Source organism: Coregonus lavaretus (genome assembly GCF_964263955.1).
Source record: "Coregonus lavaretus genome assembly, chromosome: 31".
Lineage (NCBI taxonomy): Eukaryota > Metazoa > Chordata > Actinopteri > Salmoniformes > Salmonidae > Coregonus > Coregonus lavaretus.
In genome coordinates, this window is record NC_140018.1 from 9,359,191 (window position 1) to 9,382,288 (window position 23,098).

At 43.5% G+C, this 23,098-nt stretch overlaps 1 protein-coding gene across 1 annotated transcript in view; it reads right to left on the bottom strand.

Moving 5' to 3' along the window:
- The window catches only part of LOC311106759 (serine/threonine-protein kinase MRCK alpha-like), a 100,219-nt gene that overhangs the window by 72,651 nt on the left and 4,470 nt on the right, over positions 1-23,098 (bottom strand). The window lies entirely within an intron of this gene.

Sequence of the window (23,098 nt, forward strand, 5' to 3'; positions counted from 1 at the left end):
CTGTATGCAGCACAACTGGAAAAACATGAGTAGGCCCTACTAATCCATAGACGGACTGGTTTAGCCCAGATGCTACTCATCAGCCAGATCCAGGTCCATTAGAAGAAGTTAGTTTATTATGCACAGACACTACGATGCAGCTGAATGAAATGACTACTGTAGAGCGTAGACAAGTGTGTTCATTCAGCTAAAGAAACACAAATGTCATGGTCAATATGGTAACCAGGCGTCACCGTAGCATTCTGTGCTTTCAATAGTGTGTGTTTAGGCATAGGCCTGCGTGTTCTTTTGAACGAGTCCCTCTCCATATGTGCCAATATAGATTTGCTCTACCCTCTCTGTACTTGAAACAGAGATGAGTACAGTACAGGAGAGAGAGAGAGAGAGAAGATCCCACATCCATTACAGAGAGAGGGGACATCTGGAAGCCATAAGAGGGAATATTTATGGCCACTGAGGTAACAACACAAAAATGCTGTCTCCAGGAGAGAGAGAGGAGACGGAGAGAGATACCTTGCACTGTTGCAGTAGGTCAGACCTGGGAATGGGCTTTCACAGCACTACTGGAAGGATATTCCTCATAATAAGTTAGACCTTGTAATACGTGGGGATAGGAGTTTTTTTTCCTTGCATGGCCACGTGACCAGAGTTGTTTAGCATTGATATTATCTAGGACCAAGAGTTTTTCCTGACTACATGACCTGACCAGGAAAGAATGGACTTCTGCTTCCCTCGTCCGCCATTGTATTACAAAATCCCTTGTATCGGCACAATATAAAATATGTGTGATAGTTCTAGCGTTTCACTAGTCACCTGCCAGGAAAGGTCCTGGCCCCAGTAACAAAATAAGGGATCTGTATCCAGACTGCTACCTTTCCCCTGTAAACTCAAAATGGCTGTCTGACCTCAGGACCTGACTGTGTCAGCAGTTCTATCCCATTTATACTAAAGCTGCCTTCTTGGTCTCTACGGAATAGGAGATTCTTTATTTCAACTGGACTTCCTGGTTAAATAAATGATCAAATTAGGCTACAAATTTAGCAGGAGAAACAGCTGCACAGTCAGTGGTGCCGTTGTCCGTGGAAACCGCTGCACAGTCAGTGGTGCCGTTGTCAGGGGAAACAGCTGCACAGTCAGCGTTGCCATTGTCAGGGGAAACAGCTGCACAGTCAGTGGTGCCGTTGTCAAAAATAACATCTGTACTTTCCAATAGGCTACTACCCAAGCTGTTTCTAACGAGAGTGACCCAAGCGTCAACCATGAAAAATTAAGACGCCACACACTGCTGTTCATGCTCCCAGGTGATTTTATTGATACAACGTTTCGACCCTTATCACTTCCTGAAACAGGCAGTAAAAATATATATGGTTTACAATAAGTGTCAACCAGCCAGGCAACTTTTAAAAAAATAACCTTTTAGCCATTAAATCGCAAGTAGCTTTAAAACATCCTGTAAATGACCCAAATTACAGGTGAAAATTTAACCAGGCCCTTCAAGTCACAGCCAATGGGCTCTCCAGTCTCCGGTACAGAGATGTGGAGGCAAAGAGAGGCGGAGCGGCGATACTAAAATACATGGCCAGGAATCAGAGGCAGTCTGCAGCCTGTGGCTATGCCAAGGGGACTCCAATAGCACCAAAGGATGTGTGATATATGTACCATATGTCAGCCCATCATCCAGAAGAGGGTGCAACCAAATCAAATCACATTTTATTTGTCACATGCGCCGAATACAACAGGTGTAGAGCTTACAGTGAAATGCTTACTTACAAGCCCTTAACCAACAATGCAGTTTTATGAAACAATAGTGTTACGTAAATAAATAGATAAGTATAAAATAAAATAAAAAATAATTAAAGAGCAGCCGTAAAATAACAGTAGCGAGGCTATATACAGGGGGTACCGGTACAGAGTCAATGTGCGGGGGGCACAGGTTTGTCGAGGTAATTTAGGTAATATTTACAGTTGAAGTCGGAAGTTTACATACACCTTAGCCAAATACAATTAAACTCAGTTTTTCACAATTCCTAACATTTAATCCTAGTAAAAATTCCCTGTCTTAGGTCAGTTAGAATCACCACTTTATTTTAAGAATGTCAAATGTCAGAATAATAGTAGAGAATGATTTATTTCAGCTTTTATTTCTATCATCACATTCCCAGTGGGTCAGAAGTTTACATACACTCGATTAGTATTTGGTAGCATTGCCTTTAAATTGATTAACTTGGGTCAAACGTTTCGGGTAGCCTTCCACAAGCTTCCCACAATAAGTTGGGTGAATTTTGGCCCATTCCTCCTGACAGAGCTGGTGTAACTGAGTCAGGTTTGTAGGCCTCCTTGCTCGCACACGCTTTTTCAGTTCTGCCCACAAATCTTCTATAGGATTGAGGTCAGGGCTTTGTGATGGCCACTCCAATACCTTGACTTTGTTGTCCTTAAGCCATTTTGCCACATCTTTGGAAGTATGCTTGGGGTCATTGTCCATTTGGAAGACCCATTTGCGACCACGCTTTAACTTCCTGACTGATGTCTTGAGATGTTGCTTCAATATATCCACATAATTTTCCTTCCTCATGATGCCATCTATTTTGTGAAGTGCACCAGTCCCTCCTGCAGCAAAGCACCCCCACAGCATGATGCTGCCACCCCCATGCTTCACGGTTGGGATGGTGTTCTTCGGCTTGCAAGTATCCCCCTTTTTCCTCCAAACATAACGATAGTCATTATGGCTAAACAGTTCTATTTTTGTTTCATCAGACCAGAGGACATTTCTCCAAAAAGTACGATCTTTGTCCCCATGTGCAGTTGCAAACCGTAGTCTGGCTTTTTTATTGCTGAGCGGCCTTTCAGGTTATGTCGATACAGGACTCATTTTACTGTGGATATAGATAATTTTGTACCTGTTTCCTCCATCATCTTCACGTCCTTTGATGTTGTTCTGGGATTGATTTGCACTTCACGCACCAACGTACGTTCATCTCTAGGAGACAGAACGCGTCTCCTTCCTGAGCAGTATGATGGCTGCGTGGTCCCATGGTGTTTATACTTGCGTACTATTGTTTGTACAGATGAACGTGGTACCTTCAGGCATTTGGAAATTGCTCCCAAGGATGAACCAGACTTGTGGAGGTCTACCATTTTTTTTCTGAGGTCTAGGCTGATTTCTTTTGATTATCCCATGATGTCAAGCAAAGAGGCACTGAGTTTGAAGGTAGGCCTTGAAATACATCCACACCTGTAGCTCAGTTGGTAGAGCATGGCGCCGTTTCTCACGGGGGGGGGGGGCAGTATGAAAATGTATGCAGTCACTAACTGTAAGTCGCTCTGGATAAGAGCGTCTGCAAAATGACAAAAATTTAAATGTACACCTCCAATTATGTCAATTAGCCTATCAGAAGCTTCTAAAGCCATTACATCATTTTCTGGAATTTTCCAAGCCGTTTAAAGGCACTGTCAACTTAGTGTATGTAAACTTCTGACTCACTGGAATTGTGATACAGTTAATTATAAGTTAAATAATCTGTCTGTAAACAATTGTTGGAAAAATTACTTGTGTCATGCACAAAGTAGATGTCCTAAACGACTTGCCAAAACTATAGTTTGTTAACAAGAAATTTGTGGAGTGGTTGAAAAACTAGTTTTAATGACTCCAAACTTCCGACTTCAACTGTACACGTAGGTAAAGTGACTATGCATAGATAATAGGGGTGTAACGATCCATCTACTACATCGATGTATCGATTTATATTCCTATGATCCAACTACATCGATCTGTGCTTGGCGAGTTGGCCTTTTGGACAACATATATCAATCTAACATCGTTTTAAAATGTAATAAATCGATTGTATCGATACTAGGAAATAACCCTTTGGATTTAAGCACGTCAGACTTTATATGGATGTTTTTTCTTAGCACTTTTAATGATAAAGGCTTTAAACATTACTCGATTCAGTCTGCCTATCCGTGACGTCATCGCCCCGCGCCAGCAGCAGCGCAAAGGCGCAAAGACAACAAAACATAGCATGGCGGACGACAGAGGAGAAGCCGACGAGCGAGAAATTATCAAGCCACCATTGCGGTCCTTACAAGAAACAGGAATCTAGGAAACTTCACCTGCACTGTCCAGTATCCAGGTATTTATTTCAGTCACACTGGTTGAATTTTTGGCTAAAAGGTTACTGAATCGATTTCAAGTCACTGAATCGTTTCGGATCGTATCGTTCTAAATGAACCAATATCGTCCTTGAATCGTATCGACAACCACGAAGATAATAAACAGAGAGTATCAGCAGCATAAAAGAGGGGGTGGGGGGGACAATGCAAATAGTCCGGGTAGCCATTTGATTAGATGTTCAGGAGTCTTATGGCTTGGGGGTAGAAGCTGTTAACCATTAAATCATTAACAAGTACCCAAACACATAAACACGTCTGGAATCCTGGGAATCACTTACATAGAACGTAAACATGTGTTGGAGCATTAAATTGAGTTTAATGCAGCACTGCACACCAGTGACACCGGAGTTCCAAGAGCAATGATGTCATCCCCCATCTCCAGTCCCTCTAAGCCCTCCAAAGTAACAATATGGTGTACGTCCCAAATGGCACCCTTTTAAGTGCACTACTTTTGACCAAACATTTACGCCAAAAATCCAGTAAGCCGACGTTCTCATCTTGTTGGCATTTTGTCCGTGCCATTTGGGACGCAGGCATAGCCCAAGCCTTTTTTTAAACGCAACAAGCTGTGCCTCACTGTCGCTGTGGTAAACACACAAACAGGATACTTAAAATATGAAGAAAGCTGAGGAGAGGCGGGGTGGGGCCTAGACAAACAGATTCGATCGGCGTTGTGTCATGACTACTGTGAGACTAAGCATCTAACAAAATGCCAGCATGATGAGAACATCGGCTTAATGGAGTTTCTGTTTTGGCGTAAGTGTGTGACACACGAGACCTCAGCTCAACATGAACTGTCTGGCAGATTTCAGCCTAGATTTACAGATACAATTGTGTAACTAAACAGTGTATCATTTGGAGGCTACACAAACCCTTTGGTCATAATAATAAATTACACATTTCTGTAAAAAAAAAACTGAATTGAAGCATCTGAGACATCTAGGTCTAGGCTATTTGGGCCATGGTAGAGAGGTTCTGACTCTACATATTAATTTCAGATATAATGTATGTACAGTGGGGAAAAAAAGTATTTAGTCAGCCACCAATTGTGCAAGTTCTCCCACTTAAAAAGATGAGAGAGGCCTGTAATTTTCAACATAGGTACACGTCAACTATGACAGACAAAATGAGAAAAAAAAATCCAGAAAATCACATTGTAGGATTTTTAATGAATTTATTTGCAAATGATGGTGGAAAATAAGTATTTGGTCAATAACAAAAGTTTCTCAATACTTTGTTATATACCCTTTGTTGGCAATGACACAGGTCAAACGTTTTCTGTAAGTCTTCACAAGGTGTTCACACACTGTTGCTGGTATTTTGGCCCATTCCTCCATGCAGATCTCCTCTAGAGCAGTGATGTTTTGGGGCTGTCGCTGGGCAACACAGACTTTCAACTCCCTCCAAAGATTTTCTATGGGGTTGAGATCTGGAGACTGGCTAGGCCACTCCAGGACCTTGAAATGCTTCTTACGAAGCCACTCCTTCGTTGCCCGGGCGGTGTGTTTGGGATCATTGTCATGCTGAAAGACCCAGCCACGTTTCATCTTCAATGCCCTTGCTGATGGAAGGAGGTTTTCACTCAAAATCTCACGATACATGGCCCCATTCATTCTTTCCTTTACACGGATCAGTCGTCCTGGTCCCTTTGCAGAAAAACAGCCCCAAAGCATGATGTTTCCACCCCCATGCTTCACAGTAGGTATGGTGTTCTTTGGATGCAACTCAGCATTCTTTGTCCTCCAAAACGACGAGTTGAGTTTTTACCAAAAAGTTCTATTTTGGTTTCATCTGACCATATGACATTCTCCCAATCCTCTTCTGGATCATCCAAATGCACTCTAGCAAACTTCAGACGGGCCTGGACATGTACTGGCTTAAGCAGGGGGACACGTCTGCACTGCAGGATTTGAGTCCCTGGCGGCGTAGTGTGTTACTGATGGTAGGCTTTGTTACTTTGGTCACAGCTCTCTGCAGGTCATTCACTAGGTCCCCCCATGTGGTTCTGGGATTTTTGCTCACCTTTCTTGTGATCATTTTGACCCCACGGGGTGAGATCTTGCGTGGAGCCCCAGATCGAGGGAGATTATCAGTGGTCTTGTATGTCTTCCATTTCCTAATAATTGCTCCCACAGTTGATTTCTTCAAACCAAGCTGCTTACCTATTGCAGATTCAGTCTTCCCAGCCTGGTGCAGGTCTACAATTTTGTTTCTGGTGTCCTTTGACAGCTCTTTGGTCTTGGCCATAGTGGAGTTTGGAGTGTGACTGTTTGAGGTTGTGGACAGGTGTCTTTTATACTGATAACAAGTTCAAACAGGTGCCATTAATACAGGTAACGAGTGGAGGACAGAGGAGCCTCTTAAAGAAGAAGTTACAGGTCTGTGAGAGCCAGAAATCTTGCTTGTTTGTAGGTGACCAAATACTTATTTCCCACCATAATTAGCAAATAAATTCATAAAAAATCCTACAATGTGATTTTCTTTCTCATTTTGTCTGTCATAGTTGACGTGTACCTATGATGAAAATTACAGGCCTCTCTCATCTTTTTAAGTGGGAGAACTTGCACAATTGGTGGCTGACTAAATACTTTTTTTCCCCACTGTATGTATGTATGTATGTATGTAAGATAATGTAGGCTCAGCACAAAACGCGGTCAGAAATGTGTCTCCACTGGTGTCAGAAGTGGGATCCTACCTACTACCACACAGATGATGGTCTGTCATTACAAACCCCACTGAACACAGCTAACTGACTTTACTGTGTCCTTATTTTTATATATTGTGAGTTTCTGTTCTACCTTGTTATTTTTAGTATTACATTGTTACTGATTACTGCATTGTTGGGGTTAGACCTTGCAAGGAAGACATTACACTGTAGTTGTGCACGTGACATTAAAACTTAACATTACAGAGAGATTAGTTTAGAGGGGACTTAACCGTTTAGGGGGGATTTCAGCATGTGGACCAGAGAGAGAGACAGACAGCTGTGAGGGAACCTGCTGGTTTTACTGTTAGCAGAACACAAGTGCCCATTTGTTAAATGGAGGAACACATGAGTTTACTGGTCTCTAGGAGTCCTCAAAGGCCAGAGCCAGGACCTACAATATCAGATTGCTCTGGGAGGTGATGAAGGGGTTCCTCAGTTCCAATGCCCTTATAACATGCCCCATGGTGGAATGAATTGGATAGAACACATGAATAAGGCCAACAGCTTGTCAGTCACAAAATATTGTCAGTTGATTGCGCTGCCATAATAACTGTAGGCTACATTGACCTTTATATGGCGTACCTAACGTAGTTTTCAAGGTGTGAATAAGGGATCAACTACTGTAACCTTGAGAAGCAGGTGAGACGCCTCTCTCCCTCCAAAATGAATGACCTAAATGAGCTGAAACACAATGGAAGGCTAGCCTAACACACCCTGCCCGCTGCCTCCTGCAGCCCTCGAGATGTGTATAGTAGGTTATCCACCCGGCTTAAAGGGGGGCTGCTGAACTTCTTCATTTGGCCTTGTAAATGGGACAATATTTTCATGTTGCACATCTTTTAGTTGTCTCATTAAATGCTTTCAATATGTGTATATTATTTTCTTTAATTTAGAGTTTGAGGTTAAGTCATTGAAATTTGGAGCATTTGACATGAAAAAATATTGTCCCATGTACATTTACTGATGGTCCCCAGCCAGCCCCATAGGGTTATCGAATGTCAAACCAAATTGACCATGGGCATTACAATTGTTTCGCGTGCAGCTGTGCTCCGAATTTATGATTACTTGGGTGCTGCCAGCTGTGGGCATGCGGGCAGGATTTAAATAAACCCAACCCAAGGAAAACAGTTACGGTACCCTTCATTCCGTGACATAGCCTACCATTTTTTCCTATCATCTGATCTCACAAATCCCAGTTTCGGACGAGACTGACTTTATGACCAAAATTATCCAATTTACACTTTGCAGTCGATTTCGACACTAGAATTCATGTTTCTGACACATTTCAATGCCACATTTCCAAACGAGAAGTTGCTTTTTCGGGACAGTCGCTCTTTAAAACAAACAGGTAGAGACTACAGAGGATCAAAATTGAGGAGGGAGGGAGACCTAGCCTAAACCCACAAACTGTAGCCTACTGCTGTATTCTGAGATAACATGACACTGACAGTGAACCGTTAGCCTCAGCCCTCCCCCCCAAAAAAAATGACATATCCCCTTATTTTTAAGCTGACCTGTCACGGTGGGAGAAAAAAATTGCGGCATTTGCTTTACATAATATCTAGGTTTTGTTTGAATGATGTTAAAATGTCGGGCCTTCCTTTCCTCTCCTCTTCCCTCACTGTGGCAGAAGGTGTCATAGTCGAGGTAACTATAAGCCTTTCATTCTGTGGGAAACCAAACCAACAGCGGAGGTGAGGAGCACCATGGTTGGAGGTTCTCTTTCATAGCTGATAGGAAAGAGGACCTGGTGCTGATCTAGGATCAGGTCCCCCCCCCCCCCGTCCCGTCTATAGAATCTTGTTCATTATGATCCAAAAGCCCAGACTGATCGTAGATCAGCAGTCCTGCTCAGAGACTCCCTGGGGGTAGTGGATGTCAGTGTAAGGGCTCAGACACACCAATAGAGGTTGCTGGCTGAGAGTACTTAGCACCTCAATGTAATTTGCCAACCGAGAGCGCACCGATTTTACATGTAGAATCGTGTGAAATGCGATGTGCGAGTGCCTTAACACCATATCCCATACTGAGCTAACATTTACATTTTACATTTTAGTAATTTAGCAGACGCTCTTATCCAGAGCGACTTACAGTTAGTGCATACATTTTCATACTGGCCCCCCGTGGGAAACGAACCCACAACACTGGCGTTGCAAGCGCCATGCTCTACCAACTGAGCTACAGGGGACTATACACTGACTACATCCTCACATCAGAACCAAGTACTACACTACAGGCTAATAACAGGATGTGCTGGTTCCACCATCATGACCTAACCCAGGGAGTATTGGAAGGAAGTATTACATACTACTGACCTGCAAGCTATGTCTTCTGTTACTGATAGGATGAAAGGGTTTTAGACCAGACAGTGTTTAAGGACAGTGACATGACATTAGATATAGGCTAGGCCTTTCTCTTAGGCCTAGTCTATGGGTTTTCAGTTATCCATTGCAAGTGGCTTAGGTTACGAACAAGGATACAATCATGTGTATAAAAAGGTGCTGCGCAGTTGAAACTCTGAAGAATCCTACAACGTTACCACGTTCTGCCTACAAGAATAAATGAGGGGGACAAAAAACTATATCCGCAGTCCTTCAGTTCATAGCATAGCAGACACTTTCTAGGCCACAACCAATCCCTACGGCAGGGAACACTACTAATTATATATCTCTGAAGGAACTAAGGTGTCAATTCTGAAACTTGTAACCATAAGCAGCAAGCATCCCCCAAAATATGCATCTGGCTACAGCCCGGACGTGTCTCAACGTGCACCTCGCTCAGGAGGAAGAGAAAAGACACATGTAACTGCTCAAAAATGATTTATATTTCAAAGAGAAGATATTGCAAAATTGCTTCTATTAGATGAGTGCCTGAGGCAAAGAAGTATTTTGACCGCAGTCAGTGGTTGTAACCAGGTTGACTTGAAGGCCAGGGGTTGTTCGGTTCTTGTTTCTGACATAATAACATAATCAAATGACTGAGTAACAAGCCAAAACGAGCCAATCTGCGATGTAGGCCAACAGTACGTGAGCCATCCACAACAACAACACCCAATCACGCTCTTCCCATTCCTCCTATCCTCCTGAGGATAGAACAGACATGTTTTTGTAGATGGTGTTCCTAACAAGAGGACAAAATCAGATGTCATAAATAGGTTAATATTTTTTCACAGCGCAGTGACTGACATCACAAAGAAAAAACTTGGTCTGCCTATAACGTATTACCATACTATAACCAGGTTATAACTTATTACCATACTATAACCAGGTTATAACTTATTACCATACTATAACCAGGTTATTGTGGAGTTATTGTTACCACTTTAGTATGTGCTGTAATGGCAAAGTGCTACCAACATTTCTCTGTACTCATAGTCAATTTATTACCCGGCTAAATTGTATAGGCCCTATACTTGGCTCACTATAACAGACAGGCTTATTGAGGCCCACTTAGGAGACACAAATTTGCACAATTCTGGACCACGCATTTATTTTTTACATATGGATATTATTCACCAAAGCAATTAAGGTTACGTATCTAGCTGAAGGGTCTAAATTAAAACAGAGCATATGGACGGTACTTATCATTAAAATACCTAAGTATTTACGTCTGGAAAAGCTTTTAGAAACCTAATTATTTTTAAACCTAATGGGAATTCAACAATACCATTTTTTAAGTGTGAAGTGATTTTCTAATCTGTAGCCAGAAGGACCATGGGACTATAAATGGTGTGTGTGCCTGCATGTGTGTGTATGCGCGTGTTAGGGGAGCAATTGCCCCTAAAACAAAGAACTTGACAAACGGAGAGAGAAATAAAATCAACATTTAAAGTTAAAACGATATTTCAATCCGAATTCACAATGCAGCTGCGCTGCTGCCAGCAAGGATTTGGGTCTCATGTCCCTTTCAAATAGTCAAGCATTGCACCGGTACTACCATTACTGTACCTCACTTCCACCTTGCAAAGTTTGCATTTCTTTTTCATTTACAGCACCTTCGGAAAGTATTCAGACCCCTTCACTTTTTCCACACTTTGTTACGTTACAGCCTTATTCTAAAATTGATGAAATTGTTTATTTTTTAATCAATCTACACACAATACCCAATAATGACTAAGCAAAAACAGGTTTTGATAAATTTCTGCAAATGTATAAAATAAAAAACCCGGAAATATTACATTTACATGAGTATTCAGACCCTTTCCTCAGTACTTTTTTGGAGCAATTATAGCCTTGAGTCTTCTTGGGTATGACGCTACAAGCTTGGCACACCTGTATTTGGGGAGTTTCTCCCATTCTTCTCTGCAGATCCTATCAAGCTCTGTCAGGTTGGATGGGGAGCGTCGTTGCACAGCTATTTTCAGGTCTCTCCAGAGATGTTAGATCGGGTTCAAATCCAGGCCACTCAAGGACATTCAGAAACTTGTCCCGAAGCCACTCCTGCGTTGTCTCGGCTGTGTGCTTAGGGTTGTTGTCATGTTGGAAGGTAAACCTTCGCCCCAGTCTGAGGTCCTGAGCGGTCTGGAGCAGGTTTTCATCAAGGATCTCGCTGTACTTTGCTCCATTCATCTTTCCCTCGATCTTGAAAAACATCCCCACAGCATGATGCTGCCACCACCATGCTTCACCGTAGGGATGGTGCCAGGTTTCCTTCAGACGTGACGCTTGGCATTCAGGCCAAAGAGTTCAATCTTGGTTTCATCAGACAAGAGAATCTTGTTTCTCATGGTCTGAGAGTCCTTTAGGTGCCTTTGGCAAACTCCAAACGGGCTGTCATGTGCCTTTTACTGAAGAGTGGCTTCCATCTGGCCACTCTACCATAAAGGCCTGATTGGTGGAGTGCTGCAGAGATGGTTGTCCTTCTGGAAGGTTCTCCCATCTCCACAGAGGAACTCCGGAGATCTGTCAGTGAACATTAGGTTCTTGGTCACCTCCATGACCAAGGCCCTTCTATCCCAGTTGCTCTGTTTGACAAGGCGGCCAGCTCTAGGAAGAGTCTTGGTGGTTCCAAACTTCTTCCATTTAAGAATGATGGAGGCCACTGTGTTCTTGGGGACCTTCTATGCTGCATACATTTTTTGGTACCTTTCCCCAGAACTGTGCCTCGACACAATCCTGTCTCGGAGCTCTACGGACAATTCCTTCCACCTCATGTCTTGGTTTTTGCTCTGACATGCACTGTCAACTGTGGGACCTTATATAGACAGGTGTGTGCCTTTCCAAATCATGTCCAATCAATTGAATTTACCACAGATCGACTCCAATCTAGTTGTAGAAACATCAAGGATGATCAATGGAAACAGGATGCACCTGAGCTCAATTTCTAGTCTAACAGCAAAGGGTCGGAAATACTTATGTAAATAAGGTATCAATTTTTTTTGTATATACAGTGGGGAGAACAAGTATTTGATAAACTGCCGATTTTGCAGGTTTTCCTACTTACAAAGCATGTAGAGGTCTGTAATTTTTATCATAGGTACACTTCAACTGTGAGAGACGGAATCTAAAACAAAAATCCAGAAAATCACATTGTATGATTTTTAAGTAATTAATTTGCATTTTATTGCATGACATAAGTATTTGATCACCTACCAACCAGTAAGAATTCCGTCTCTCACAGACCTGTTAGTTTTTCTTTAAGAAGCCCTCCTGTTCTCCACTCATTACATGTATTAACTGCACCTGTTTGAACTTGTTACCTGTATAAAAGACACCTGTCCACACACTCAATCAAACAGACTCCAACCTCTCCACAATGGCCAAGACCAGAGAGCTGTGTAAGGACATCAGGGATAAAATTGTAGACCTGCACAAGTCTGGGATGGGCTACAGGACAATAGGCAAGCAGCTTGGTGAGAAGGCAACAACTGTTGGCGCAATTATTAGAAAATGGAAGAAGTTCAAGATGACGGTCAATCACCCTCGGTCTGGGGCTCCATGCAAGATCTCACCTCGTGGGGCATCAATGATCATGAGGAAGGTGAGGGATCAGCCCAGAAATACACGGCAGGACCTGGTCAATGACCTGAAGAGAGCTGGGACCACAGTCTCAAAGAAAACCATTAGTAACACACTACGCCGTCATGGATTAAAATCCTGCAGCGCACGCAAGGTCCCCCTGCTCAAGCCAGCGCATGTCCAGGCCCGTCTGAAGTTTGCCAATGACCATCTGGATGATCCAGAGGAGGAATGGGAAAAGGTCATGTGGTCTGATGAGACAAAAATATAGCTTTTTGGTCTAAACTCCACTCGCCGTGTTTGGAGGAAGAAGAAGGATGAGTACAACCCAAAGAACACCATCCTAACCGTGAAGCATGGAGGTGGAAACATCATTCTTTGGGGATGCTTTTCTGCAAAGGGGACAGGACGACTGCACCGTATTGAGGGGAGGATGGATGGGGCCATGTATCGCGAGATCTTGGCCAACAACCTCCTTCCCTCAGTAAGAGCATTGAAGATGGGTCGTGGCTGGGTCTTCCAGCATGACAACGACCCGAAACACACAGCCAGGGCAACTAAGGAGTGGCTCCGTAAGAAGCATCTCAAGGTCCTGGAGTGGCCTAGCCAGTCGCCAGACCTGAACCCAATAGAAAATCTTTGGAGGGAGCTGAAAGTCCGTATTGCCCAGTGACAGCCCCGAAACCTGAAGGATCTGGAGAAGGTCTGTATGGAGGAGTGGGCCAAAATCCCTGCTGCAGTGTGTGCAAACCTGGTCAAGACCTACAGGAAACGTATGATCTCTGTAATTGCAAACAAAGGTTTCTGTACCAAATATTAAGTTCAGCTTTTCTGATGTATCAAATACTTATGTCATGCAATAAAATGCAAATTAATTACTTAAAAATCATACAATGTGATTTTCTGGATTTTTGTTTTAGATTCCGTCTCTCACAGTTGAAGTGTACCTATGATAAAAATTACAGACCTCTACATGCTTTGTAAGTAGGAAAACCTGCAAAATCGGCAGTGTATCAAATACTTGTTCTCCCCACTGTATGTATGTATGTATGTATGTATGTATGTATGTATGTATGTATATATATATATATATATATATATATATATATATATATATATATATATATATATATATATGTATGTATATGTATGTATATGTATATATATATATGTATGTATATATATATATATATATATATATATATATAAATATAAGGTCCCCCTGCTCAAGAAAGCACATATACATGCCCGTCTGAAGTTCGCCAATGAACATCTGAATGATTCAGAGGAGAACTGGGTGAAAGTGTTGTGGTCAGATGTGACCAAAATGGAGCTCTTTGGCATCAACTCAACTCGCCGTGTTTGGAGGAGGAGGAATGCTGCCTATGACCCCAAGAACACCATCCCCACCGTCAAACATGGAGGTGGAAACATTATGCTTTGGGGGTGTTTTTCTGCTAAGGGGACAGGACAACTTCACCGCATCAAAGGGACGATGGACGGGGCCATGTACCGTCAAATCTTGGGTGAGAACCTCCTTCCCTCAGCCAGGGCATTGAAAATGGGTCGTGGATGGGTATTCCAGCATGACAATGACCCAAAACACACGGCCAAGGCAACAAAGGAGTGGCTCAAGAAGAAGCACATTAAGGTCCTGGAGTGGCCTAGCCAGTCTCCAGACCTTAATCCCATAGAAAATCTGTGGAGGGAGCTGAAGGTTCGAGTTGCCAAACGTCAGCCTCAAAACCTTAATGACTTGGAGAAGATCTGCAAAGAGGAGTGGGACAAAATCCCTCCTGAGATGTGTGCAAACCTGGTGGCCAACTACAAGAAACATCTGACCTCTGTGATTGCCAACAAGGGTTTTGCCACCAAGTACTAAGTCATGTTTTGCAGAGGGGTCAAATACTTATTTCCCTCATTAAAATGCAAATCAATTTATACCATTTCTGACATGCGTTTTTCTGGATTTTTTTGTTGTTATTCTGTCTCTCACTGTTCAAATAAACCTACCATTAAAATGATAGACTGATCATGTCTTTGTCAGAGGGCAAACGTACAAAATCAGCAGGGGATCAAATACTTTTTTCCCCTCACTGTATGTACACTGAACAAAAATATAAACGCAACATGTAAAGTGTGGGTGCCATGTTTCATGAGCTGAAATAAAAGATCCCAGAAATGTTCCATATGCACAAAGAGCTTATTTCTCTCAAATTTGGGACAATTTTTTTTTTACATCCCTGTTAGTGAGCATTTCTCCTTTGCCAAGATAATCCATGCACCTGACAGGTGTGGCATTTCAAGAAGCTGATAAAAACAGCATGGTCATTACACAGGTGCACCTTGTGCTGGGGACAATAAAAGGCCACTCTAAAATGCGCAGTTTTGTCACACAACACAATGCCACATGTCATTTTACATGCTGACAGCAGGAATGTCCACAAGTGCCGTTGCCAGAGAATTGAATGTTTGTTTTAGAGAATTTGGCAGTACTTTCAACCGGCCTCACAACCGCAGACCACTTGTATGGCTTTTATTTTTTTCTATTATTATAATTGTATATTGTATTCTGCATTGTTGGGAAGGGCCCGTAAGTAAAAATTTCACTGTTAGTCTACTCCTGTTGTTTACAAAGCATGTGACAATAAACATTTGAAGACAGAACTTCAGAGAGAGAGAGCTGTGCATGTCAGTGTGTTAAACAGCCAAATCCTTAGATTTGGGCAAATAGACAAATACAATGTCATTCTAGTTCTGGTTAGACAGCTGAAGTTGTACTCTACACACAACGGATTGAGATATATTAGTTTAAGTGTAGGCATACTGTCTTTAGAAGCACATCAATATGATATTTACAGAAGAAAATGTTTTGTCTTTGTAACAAGAAAACAACCATCGATTTTTTTGCTGATGTATCTACACTCTGGCTGAGCGATGTTTGTGCAATGCCCACATGTAGCCTACACCTGTAGGGATATTAGTTCTGGGATTTTTCTCCCGGAAAGATAAGACAAAACTATCCAGTTATAGATTGTTGTGTTGAAGGACAGCAGAGCTGACTGAAGACCGGGCATTCAACTCGCAGTTGATACCGTTTCCACAGTAAAATGTATTTACATGACGTGATTAAACGTTGGAACTAAGTTGCAAGCTACTTTCATAGCAAGGTGTTGTAGAACGAGTGTCTTATGAAACACATTCCAGACACTGGCTCTTGCCATCACTCATTTGATAGAGAAATATCTGCTAAATAGGATAGCCAGCTGCAGCTATCACCAAGCCATGCTAGCTAGCTGCTGTGCTAGCCAGCTGCAGCTATCCCCATGCTAGCTAGCTGCTGTGCTAGCCAGCTACAGCTATCACCAAGCCATGCTAGCTAGCTGCTGTGCTAGCCAGCTGCAGCTATCCCGAAGCTATGCTAGCTAGCTGCTGTGCTAGCCAGCTGCAGCTATCACCAAGCCATGCTAGCTAGCTGCTGTGCTAGCCAGCTGCAGCTATCACCAAGCCATGCTAGCTAGCTGCTGTGCTAGCCAGCTGCAGCTATCACCAAGCCATGCTAGCTAGCTGCTGTGCTAGCCAGCTGCAGCTATCCCCATGCTAGCTAGCTGCTGTGCTAGCCAGCTGCAGCTATCACCAAGCCATGCTAGCTAGCTGCTGTGCTAGCCAGCTGCAGCTATCACCAAGCCATGCTAGCTAGCTGCTGTGCTAGCCAGCTGCAGCTATCCCGAAGCTATGCTAGCTAGCTGCTGTGAGCTTGGTTAAGCATAAGGTCAGTGCAGGCTTTAGCCTACACATAGAACTGAATTAGCTGAGATGGCAAGTCAGTCAGGAAGGGAGAAGTGGTCCTCTGTAGCTCAATTGGTAGAGCATGGCGTCTACCAATTGAAGTCCTCAATTTAAAAACGTAATTCTCTCCGTAGCAAAGCTAGCTTAGCTTACCTCGCTGTACTCACTACTGCCCTTGTTTGTTGTGATTGAATGGCAAAGACACAACCAAGAAACACCCACATCATACCACACCGCCAAGACAACTCTTGTTTGCCTTTAGTCATGGCCGCTAGCATGTCTTAATGAACGTTGATGAAAAATGAGGCCAAATCAGGAAGTGCAGTGTCCCTTTAAAGCATGTCATCCAGCAAGTCTTCCGAGGATAATGAGGAATACACACAAGTAGCAGATGAGCAGAGCTGTTGGGCACACAGTCCTGAGGCCTTCCATGCAAACACATCTCTCACACTGACTGATCCACAGAGAGCCAGAGACAGAACCTGACAGCGCCACAGACAGAGCCACAGACAGCCCTGAGACCTAAGAGACACGGTCCTGTCCCTGAAGCCCTCTCACTAGGGGGAAAGCAGAGATGAGGTATTGGTCTATATATAGGGGCAGCAGCAGAGCTGTCCCATCCCACAGACAATTAAGATGACAATCAGAGCGACTACAGGATTTCCCGATGACGTGGTGGCATGCAAGGGAAGGCAGCGTCACTGGACTGCTCATCTAGCCACAGCTTCCTGTGACTCGGCAAAGAGGAAGAGGTCAGAGAACACTCCACCATAACAACAGGATCCACACACACAAAAGAACAACCCCCAAAAACCTTCATTACCTCATACGTTGTGAATGCATGTAGAAAAGAAGGTACAGACAAACAGATCTGATTAGTCTGCTGAGGAGCCTCATTTTATGAGTGAAATCTAGCTTGACATTGAGGGAGGTTAGCCACCATCAGATCCATTTCATAATCTGAGGCATCAGATACGTACTGTGAATGACAGGCATTTACTGTTTTACAGATAGAGGTAGTCCGGCCTGTTGTTTTTTATTAGAGTCATTGGGTAAAAAGGCCGTAACATCCACTGCTGCACACACCCAGTGTAGACCTAAAAATAGAGAAAGTCACCCTCAAAACCAAAACACACCAAAAGTCAAGGCACTCTACCCTCTACCAGAGAAATGGTAGGTGGTAATATACAATCAGGAGAAGAACCATGGACATTCCAAACTCAAAGCAATATAGCTTATTGAATCACACCCCACCTTTGGAACATTTGTTTTGAACTGGTAGCCTATATTTCTCACATGATCTCTCAGAAAGCAATGCATTTCTAACCATTCCAAAACAATAGATTACCAGGCTTCCATATTTGACAAGTTGTGAACGTTGGATCAATTCTATAACTGTCTATTGATTCCATCCATTCTTCTTCTATAAATGGGAACTTCCCTGTCCATTGACAGTGATCCTGGTACAGTGTGTTTCAGCCACTGGTATAGGCTTACATACTGTATACATACACAGCGTGTACAACCAGGTTGCTACAGAGCTCTGTGTTGTGCTGTACTGGATAAATGTGACTCAGCAGCAGTACTGTCAGAGGACACTGAACACCACTGGGCTCTGGGCTGGCTGCTTCACCGTCACTGTCACACTGACTCAGCCTCCATACCCAACACACTGACTCAGCCTCCATACCCAACACACTGACTCAGCCTCCATACCCAACACACTGACTCAGCCTCCATACCCAACACACTGACTCAGCCTCCATACCCAACACACTGACTCAGCCTCCATACCCAACACACTGACTCAGCCTCCATACCCAACACACTGACTCAGCCTCCATACCCAACACACTGACTCAGCCTCCATACCCAACACCCTGACTCAGCCTCCATACCCAACACACTGACTCAGCCTCCATACCCAACACACTGACTCAGCCTCCATACCCAACACACTGACTCAGCCTCCATACCCAACACACTGACTCAGCCTCCATACCCAACACACTGACTCAGCCTCCATACCCAACACACTGACTCAGCCTCCATACCCAACACACTGACTCAGCCTCCATACCCAACACACTGACTCAGCCTCCATACCCAACACACTGACTCAGCCTCCATACCCAACACACTGACTCAGCCTCCATACCCAACACACTGACTCAGCCTCCATACCCAACACACTGACTCAGCCTCCATACCCAACACACTGACTCAGCCTCCATACCCAACACACTGACTCAGCCTCCATACCCAACACACTGACTCAGCCTCCATACCCAACACACTGACTCAGCCTCCATACCCAACACACTGACTGTCACTGACTGGTCACCATACCAAACACACTGACTGGTCACCATACCCAACACACTGACTGGTCACCATACCCAACACACTGACTGGTCACCATACCCAACACACTGACTGGTCACCATACCCAACACACTGCCTGTCACTGACTGGTCACCATACCCAACACACTGACTGGTAACCATACCCAACACACTGACTGTCACTGACTGGTCACCATACCCAACACACTGACTGGTCACCATACCCAACACAGCGGTCTAAGGCACTGCATCTCAGTGCTAGAGGCGTCACTACAGACCCTGGTTCGATTCCAGGCTGTATCACAACCGGCCGTGATTGGAAGTCCCATAGGGCAGCGCACAATTGGCCCAGCGTCGTCCGGGTTTAGCCGGTGTAGGCTGTCATTGTAAATAAGAATTTGTTCTTAACTGACTTGCCTAGTTAAATAAAGGTTAAATAAATAAACACACTGACTGTCACTGACTGGTCACCATACCGGAACACAGGGCCTGAGAGAGGGTGGACAGGGGGGAGGGGGATGGAGGAGTAGAGAAGAGGAAAAGGGGGTGGGGGATGGATGGATGGAAATATGGATGGACAGAAAAGGGAGGGGCAAGACTGGGACATACAAATCGAGTGATGGGGAGAGAGGGAGGGTGCAAGAAAGAGATGGAAAGAGAAATATGGACATATAAAGAGATTGCAATAGAGAGACAGAACGACAGAAAGCATGGCAGAGAGAGAGAGAGAACCCTAGGTAGGGTCTGAACCCCTACCTCTTCAAAGAGTAGGCGGTCTTATTCCCCCCCATCAATTTTTTTATCTTCTGCTGATAACTTCTTTATTGAGGTTAAAATGTACTTACTAAGACTGTGATGTGGTTGTCTTACCTAGCTATCTTAAGATGAATGCACTAAGTGTAAGTCACTCTGGATAAGAGCGTCTGCTAATTTACTAAAATGTTAAAATGGACAAAGAGCTATCCCCTAAACAGCTTCTGTATTCCTAAAATTGTACCTCCACTCCAGATTCCACAGCCGAGCTGTGGAGGGCTGGGGCCTGGCTGAGTCAGCATTTTCACACACAGCTGAGCTGAGCCTCCACAAAATGCAGGGATGCTCTGGCTACGGCACACACACAGGGTCACAAAGCACTCTCTCCCTTCTCATTCACTATCTAGCTACCGCAGGCTTTCACTGACCTGCCTGCCTGGCCCCATAATTAACCCATCATCACAACACTTTTGAAGCTAAACATCTCACCACAAAATACATTGTTTATTGCTATCTAATAGTATAATTTGGGGAATTTAGTATGTGGCAATGTTTATTTTGTTGGTCCTGTTTGTGTTGAAAGAATGATTGCAATGCACCGTCTGTATGCTTCCTACCTTGTGGGTGCGCGTGTACTCATGAGTGCGTGTGCATGTCTGTGCATGTCTGTAGGCCTATTTCACGGCCACACCCAGTAAGGCACACATGCATACAGAGGGCATGAGGGAGAGAGGGAGAAGGAGAGAGAGAAAACCTGGCCTGGGAGAAAGCAGAGGTAAATTATTTGGCACATAACCATAGTATTACAGCTATTCAATGACAAGCCCTCTGTGGAAGCAACATACTGTAGTAGAGAGGGGGAACAAACTAAAGGCAGAGAGATCCTGGTGTTTTCTGCATGTTATTTATTAACTCTGGCCCAGCTTCTCAGCCATGAAGGAGTACTGATCCGGGATCAGGTCCCCTCCTGGTCAGAGGAAGGCCCAAAAAATTGTCAAAGACTTCAGTCACCCAAGTCACATACTGTTCTTTCTGCTACTGCTCGGCAAACGGTACTGGAGCACCAAGTCTAGGTCCAAAAGGCTCCTTAACAGCTTCTACCCCCAAGCCATAAGACTGCTGAACAATTAATCAAATGGCCACCCGGACTATTTGCATTGACCCTCCCTCCCACCCCCTCTTTTACACTGCTGCTACTCTCTGTGTATTATCTATGCATAGTCACTTTACCCCTACCTACATGTACATATTACCTCAACTAACCTGTACCCCCACATATTGACTCGGTACCGGTACCCCCTGTACATAGCCTCATTATTGTTATTTTTTATTGTTACTTTTATTTTATTTGTTACTTTTGGTTTATTTAGTAAATATTTTCATAACTCAATTTTCTTAAAACTGCATTGTTGGTTAAGGGCTTGTAATTAAGCATTTCACGGTAAGGTCTACACCTGTTGTATTCGGCGCATGTGACACAAAATTTGATTTGATTTTAATTGAATTCATTATGATCTAAAAGGCTAAACTGATACTAGGTCAGCACTACTATTCTAAGATGCTGGATCTGTTTTGAGCTGTTAATAGTTTTCCAGGTTGAAGGCAGAAATCTGGCCACTGATCCAATATGATACAGTTGAAGTCGGAAGTTTACATACACTTAGGTTGGAGTCATTATAACCCGTTTTTCAACCACTCCACAAATTTCTTGTTAACAAACTATAGTTTTGGCAAGTCGGTTAGGACATCTACTTTGTGCATGACACAAGTAATTTTTCCAACAATTGTTTACAGACAGATTATTTCACTTATAATTAACTGTATCACAATTCCAGTGGGTCAGAAGTTTACATACACTAAGTTGACTGTGCCTTTAAACAGCCTGGAAAATTCCAGAAAATGATGTCATGGCTTTAGAAGCTTCTGATAGGCTAATTGACATCATTTGAGTCAATTGGAGGTGTACCTGTGGATGTATTTCAAGGTATACCTTCAAACTCAGTGCCTCTTTGCTTGACATCATGGGAAAATCAAAATAAATCAGCCAAGACCTCAGACATTTTTTTTGACCTCCACAAGTCTGGTTCATCCTTGGGAGCAATTTCCAAACGCCTGAAGGTACCACGTTCATCTGTACAAACAATAGTACGCAAGTATAAACACCATGGGACCACGCAGGCGTCATACCGCTCAGGAAGGAGAGGCGTTCTGTCTCCTAGAGATGAACATACTTTGGTGCGAAAAGTGCAAATCAATCACAGAACAACAGCAAAGGACCTTGTGAAGATGCTGGAGGAAACATGTACAAAAGTATCTATATCCACAGTAAAACGAGTCCTATATCGACATAACCTGAAAGGCTGCTCAGAAGAAGCCACTGCTCCAAAACCACCATAAAAAAGCCAGACTACGGTTTGCAACTGCACATGGGGACGAAGATCATACTTTTGGAAGAATGGTCCTCTGGTCTGATGAAAAAAAAAAATGGAACTGTTTGGTCATAATGACCATCGTTATGTTTGGAGGAAAAAGGCAGTGGCTTGCAAGCCGAAGAACACCATCCCAACCGTGAAGCACGGGGGTGGTAGCATCATGCTGTGGGGGTGCTTTGCTGCAGGAGGGACTGGTGCACTTCACAAAATAGATGGCATCATGAGGAAGGAAAATTATGTGGATATATTGAAGCAACATCTCAAGACATCAGTCAGGAAGTTAAAGCGTGGTCGCAAATGGGTCTTCCAAATGGACAATGACCCCAAGCATACTTCCAAAGTTGTGGCAAAATGGCTTAAGGACAACAAAGTCAAGGTATTGGAGTGGCCATCACAAAGCCCTGACCTCAATCCTATACAACATTTGTGGGCAGAACTGAAAAAGCTTGTGCGAGCAAGGAGGCCTACAAACCTGACTCAGTTACACCAGCTCTGTCAGGAGGAATGGGCCAAAATTCACCCAATTTATTGTGGGAAGCTTGTGGAAGGTTACCCGAAATGTTTGACCCAAGTTAAACAATTTAAAGGCAATGCTACCAAATACTAATTGAGTGTATGTAAACTTCTGACCCACTGGGAATGTGATGAAAGAAATAAAAGCTGAAATAAATCACTCTACTATTATTCTGACATTTCACATTCTTAAAATAAAGTGGTGATCCTAACTGACCTAAGACAGGGAATTTTTAAACTTCTGACTTCAACTGTACCTGACCGAGATAATAGCACATATTTTGTTTACAGTGTGTTTTCGGACACATTGAGCAGATTACACTTTTTTAACAGTTCCAGTATCTACCACAGACAGGCTACCACTTGGAATTTGAATTTCAGTCGACTTCCCGACAATACTGAATTGAAATAGAGTTGATCCCCAACCCT